Genomic DNA, 6,346 nt, shown 5'->3' on the forward strand with positions numbered 1-6,346 from the left:
AGCTGCAGCCAAGACTTGTGAGAAAAGGATTGTGCAAGTCTTGTAATACAAACAGGTGCCCAGCAGCAGGAACTAATGCAAGAACTAGATATCCAAAAATTGCAAAGAAAGCAGAACTGTCAAAGTGGCATAAAGTCAAATACATACTTAAAAGCGAAACTCCCCAAATAGAACAGAAAATTTCAGCACTATCTGGCTTACACAGGCAAGCAACACTGAAAGAGAGAGTTCCTTGGCAAGGGATCGATTTTCAGTTGCATTACATTAGGATTTCTAATGATGATCTCATACGCTCTTTGTGAAGCCTCTAGAACGTTGCAATGCCTGCACTCAGGCCAACTGAATGGATGCGGTGAAGTTTGCTCTCAGCATTCACAACCCTAAACTTTAGAGTCTAAGGAATGCAGCTGAGGTGAGATTTTTATTGGGGGGGGGGGGGGGGGGGAAGCCTGATCAAAGACAAATGAATTGGCAGAATCCAGCAGCATTAACAATGGGGCATGGTTTCACTTTTGGGTTTGTTACTTCTAAATGCTTCAAGAATACTGTAACATTTAAGCCCTTTATCTTAGCTCCTTTAAATAATTATTCATGGCAGCTGTCCAGATACAAGCTAAGGTAAGTCGCGTATAACTGTTGAGGGGGAAATTGCATGCAAATTAAATTCACAAAGCCACTGACATTTACAATGCAAAAGAGCTACACTGTATAAAAAAATCAGCTGGGTTCGCCGACCATGTGAACAGGAGGAGTGCATGATGGAACATTTTCAGGGAGCCCAAAATTATTTGCTCTCCTGCACCAACAGAATGAATGGGGGTTAGCTATAGAAACATCAAAAAAGGAGCAGGAGTAGGCTATTCAGCCCATCAAACCTGGTCTGCCATTCAACATGATCATGACTGATCTCCTACCTCAACACCGTACTCTAGCATCCTCCCCATACCCTTGATGCCTTTAGTGTCCAGAAATCTATCTATTTCCTTCTAAATATATTCAGTGTCTTGGCCTCCACAGCTTTGTGTGTCGAGAATTGAGGTTCATCACCTGAGTGATGAAGTTTCTCCTCATCCCAGTCCTAACTGGCCTACACTGTATCATGAATCTGTGACCACTTGTTCCAGACTCCCCTGCCAGGGGAAACAACATCCCTGCATTCAGTCTGTCTGTGGTAACGTGGCCCCTTTAAGGGGGGCGATCCTTGAGGGCCATGTGATCAGGTCGTACCCTATGGAAAGGCCGCATGGGAAGTGGAACCAATCAGGAGCAAGGGCGCTGCCCTGGGTCGGGCAGTGGACGAAAACAAAAGGTGATATTCCTCAGTCTGTGGTGCACACATGTACAGTCTAGTGAGAAGTCTAACATCGGCTGACATGCCAGACACAAATGTCGGAATTTTACCACCTCACCCACCCGAGGCTCCTAAGATCCACCCCCCCCCCCCCCCGAGGCCAATGAAGAATGCAGCTCTGCGAGCCTCGCCCATCCCAATTCTAGGGCAGGCATGCCGATAAAATTCCAGCAAAAGTCTTTTGTCCAGGTGATCAAAATAGTCAAAAATCATTTTAACCCCCAACTTTCAATCATCACGTTGAGGTATAAATTTCATTCTTTAGTCTGGAAGCCAGGGGAAGAAAGACATGAATAATGTACCAGAAGTTCTGAGAGAAACAAGTTTTACTGAGGAGCTGAAGGAAATCAATATTAGTAGAGAAATGGTGTTGGGGAAACTGATGGGATTAAAGGTAGACAAATCTCCAGAGTTTGATGATCTTCATCCCAAAGTACTTAAGGAAGTGGCCCTGGAAATAGTAGATCCATTGTTGGTTATTTTCCAAAATTTTTTGGACTCTGGACTGATTCCTACAGAATGGAGGCTAGCTAAGTAAGCCTGCTATTCAAAAAGGGAGGTAGAGAGAAAACAGGGAACATTAGGCCAGTGAGCCTAATGTCAGTACTGGGGAAGTTGCTAGAGTCCATTAACAAGGATTTCATAACCCAGCATTTGGAAAGCAGTGGTATAATCAGACAAAGTCAGCATGGATTTACAATGTGGAATTTATCACGGAATCTATTGGAATTCTTTAAGCATGTAACTAGTAGAGTTGACCAAGGAGAGCCAGTGGATTTAGTATATTTAGACTTTCAGAAAGCTTTCGACAAGGACTCTCATAGCAGACTGCTGTGCAAAGTTAAAGCGCATGGAATTGTGGGTAGTGTCTTGAGATGGATGGAAAGCTGGTTGGTAGGCAATGACTAGTGGGAGGGTACTGCAGGGATCTGTGCTAGGACCCCAACTGCTCACATTATATATTAATGATGTGGAAGAGGGAACTGAATGTATCATCTCCATATTTGCAGATGATATAAAGTTGGATGGGAGGTTGAGCTGTGAGAGATGCTTCAGCATGATTTGGACAGGCTGAGTGAGTGGGCATATGCAGTATAAATGTGTTATCCAACTCGGTAGCAATACTAGGAAGGCAGATTACTGTTTGAATGGATGTAAATCGGGAGAGGTGGATACTCAGCGAGACCTTGGTGTCCTCGTGCATCAGTTACTGAAAGTAAGCACGTAGGTACAACAGGCAGTAAAGGCAGCAAATAATATGTCGGCCTTCCTGTGTGATGATTCTGTGCCTTTAAGAAACGTGTTTTAATCATGTTTCTCTGCGGAGTGCTTCAAGCAGGCTCTGGCATTTTATTGGTGCCCTGTTGCCTGTAACTGGTGTCTTTTATTGTTGCTGACACAGGATAATTGAAGCAATGTTGATTTTAACCTAAACTAATGCAGTGTTTTGTTGTTTTAATATGTCCCCTGATTGGGGGTGATTGACAGGTCATGTCATATGGCTAGGGACAACTCTGCTTCACAGAAAAGTCCAGTTTTTAGTTTCTCTTTTCAGTCGTATCTTGGAGAGAAGCAATAGTGTTTTTCCCTTCTCTCTGGAGTGGAGTTTCTGTTCTCTGTGTGGCTGTTTGTTTGGAAGCTGCCAGAGATTTAATTTACCTCTCTGAGATTTGGCTGTTTTGAGGATATCCTTCTCTGCAAACAGCTGGCCTGGATTTCAGTCCATTGGTGTCACAAAGCTGAAGATCCAGCATCACGTGAGCATACTTGCATTTTGTGCCAAGTCTGGAGAAGCGTGTATGTGTGTGGGATGGTGTTTAACTTGGAATATCAGAGATAGCTAGCTGTCAGGAGTTATACTGTGTCATGTTTCAGTCTTGTAATCGGTAAAATTTATGCTAATTATTTTTGTTATATTTTAACTGTGTTCTTAAATAAACTTTGTTTGATAAAAGCTTCCTAGTGGGTCACTTGAATCATACCTGGAATGAAAAACCTTATGCTCATCCAGGGACATCCGAGGTTGCTGGCACTCGGAGGATTGCTGGCACTTGAAAGATTGCTGGAGACAGGAAGCTGCTGAGTCTGAGTCAGTTGACAAGCCTCCGGACTTGGTCCTAAACCAGTTGGTGGAGCTACAAAGGCAGTCAAGGGAAGTGATGTTAGTTGCATTCCTTAGATTGCAGCGTACAATGGAGTGGTCCGTTCAGTCTGATGTGACAATGTTAGCATGCGAACGCACTGAGGTCAACAGTGGTAGGATGGCAGCTGCCATAGAGACCTTGGTCCAGGATATTGGTTTTGCACTCCTGCAGGAACTGCACTCTATCGCTATAGACTGGGAGGCACCCAGTGTCAACGTGAGAGAGCTGTGAGGCAGCTCAACCTCACTCCAGCTGCCCTTTGCCTCAACGAGCAAGCCAAGGGCCTCTGGCACTCAAAGGACGAGGGCTCAGCAGCAACTGGATACCCTGGGACCATCCATCCAGATGCCTGGTCAATCTAAATCCCTGTGCCCCATTGCCTGATGCAGCTATACAAGACCCTCGTCAGACTCCACTTGGAGTACTGTGCTCAGTTCTGGTTGCCTCATTACAGGAAGGCTGTGGAAATGATTGAAAGGGTGCAGAGGAGATTTACAAGGATGTTGCCTGGATTGAGTGGCATGCCTTATGAGGATAGGCTGAGGGAGCTCGGTCTTTTCTCCTTGGAGAGATGTAGGATGAGAGGAGACCTAATAGAGGTATATAAGATGTTGAGAGGCATAGATCGGGTGGACTCTCAGAGGCTTTTTCCCAGGGTGGAAATGGCTGCTACGAGAGGACACAGGTTTAAGGTGCTGGGGGGTAGGTACAGGGGAGATGTTAGGGGGAAGTTTTTCACACAGAGGGTGGTGGGCGAGTGGAATCGGCTGCCGTCAGTGGTGGTGGAGGTAAACTCAATAGGGACTTTTAAGAGACTCCTGGATGAGTACATGGGACTTAATAGGATGGAGGGTAATAGGTATGCCTAAAAGGTAGGGATATGTTCGGCACAACTTGTGGGGCCGAAGGGCCTGTTTGTGCTGTAGTTTTTCTATGTTCTAATATCAAAGAGACACACAAAAGTCAGCATTTGTTTGTAAAGGTTCACTTGGTCAAAGAATTGTCTGTGACTATGGCCTTAAGGCCTCTCTACATGCCAGAGACTGCTGGCCCCTGAAATGATGCCCATTATGGGGTACACCTGAACATTTACCCCGACCCCCCTCAAACCCACACAACTGCTGAGAGCTTCAGCCAGGCAACTGGATGTTCTGCTTTCAGCTGAGGTGCTGGAATGATCATGAACTGCACTCCAAGACTGTGCAGTTTGGTCTGACTAGGAGGGGGAATGTTCAGTATCTATATTACATCAATCAAGTGGGTTCCGAGGCTTCACCTCACTGTTCCATGGCCACATTTCCAAGGGGATCTTCTACCTCTGGTGAATTTGTAGGCTGCACAGGGGTTTTAAAACTAAGGGAATATCTAAGGGTCACTGAGGGATCGGTGTTGCTTGAATGGGCATAATTACTGCACTGTGTATCAATTGAGCAGCTGGTAACCTGTCTCAGCTGTGGGAGCAATCTTTCAGTTGGGTGGCCATTTTGGTCATGTGTTTGTGTGAAACCTTCCCTTGCTCTTTCCCCCTTCCGGAGCCTGTGCCCTGCAGCCCCCTCCATTCCCTCCCCGCAGTAACATCTGACCCCTCCCATAATGGTAGCCCAGGTCCTTAAACCCTTCCCTTAGTCATGTCTGGCTCTATCCATTATGGAGCCCGTACCCTTCAGCCCCTTCCCTTCCTGCAGTCCTGTCTGGCCCATCCTGCAAATGGATCCATTGCCCAACAGGACATTTAAAACCACCCCCACCTTCAGTGTGTGTGGACGTTGCAGAGATCTTCCCAAGAGACCACCTCTGAAGCCGAGAGGGTGCAGCCTGGCACCAATCCCTGTGAGCATTGCACGATGGTGGTTTTGCACTCACCTCAGAGTCCCAAGAAGACTGTAGATCACCAGCTGCACATCCTTTAAAAGCTGTTGTGAAACACATCATTGTAACTGCACACTGACATGGGATTTAAATTTAATGTGGAGGATGATTCTGTATAGTTCTGAACGCACTGGAGAGAGTGCAGAAGAGGCTTACATGATTGACTTCCAGGCAAACTTCAGTTATGACGACAGATTGCAGAGGTTGGGACAGTTCTTCTTGGAGAGAAGGTCAAGAGGAGATTTGATAGAGATGTTCAAAATCATGAGAGGGCTGGACAGAGTAGATAGAGAGAAACTGTTCCCACTCATAAAAGGATCAAGAATGATGGGGCACAGATTTAACATGATTTGCAAAAGCAAAATGCAAGAAAAACACAGCAAGTGGTTTGGGTTTGGGCAGTGTGGCGGAGGCAGGTTCAACTGAGTCATTCAAGAGAGCATTAGATGATTATTTGAATAGAAACAATGTGCAGGGGTACAGGGAAAAGGCAGGGGAATGGAACTAAGGCATAATACTCATTTGGTGAGGCGGTGCAGGCACGATGGGTCAAATAGCCTTCTCCTGCACTGTAATAATTTGGATTCTGGCGAGTAAGCATCATAATGAGATGCTAATGCTGTTTGCGATGTTTGGTGGTGGGGAAACGTGGCCCACCCTGAATGGGTGAAGAGCACAATTGCGTCGTCATTATGACATTGGAAATCCTGTTTTGAGACCTCTCACGAAAATTGGAGCCCTAGTGGGGAAAACGAGGAGAAATTGCTTCATAGAGGCTTGTTAAGACCCGGAACATCTGACCCAAAAGACTGGCGGAATCTTGAGGATTTATGTAGAAAAAGTCATGGTGTGGAATTTAATTCGATGGCTCTTGCAAAGAAGCTAGCACAGGCACGATAGCTCCAATAGCCTTTTTCTGTGCTGTAAAAATTCTATGACCGTCTAGAAATATACTCAAATAAATAAAGGATGCGGTTAAAAC

Source organism: Mustelus asterias, chromosome 4 (assembly GCF_964213995.1).
Source record: "Mustelus asterias chromosome 4, sMusAst1.hap1.1, whole genome shotgun sequence".
In the NCBI taxonomy this organism is placed as follows: Eukaryota; Metazoa; Chordata; class Chondrichthyes; order Carcharhiniformes; family Triakidae; genus Mustelus; species Mustelus asterias.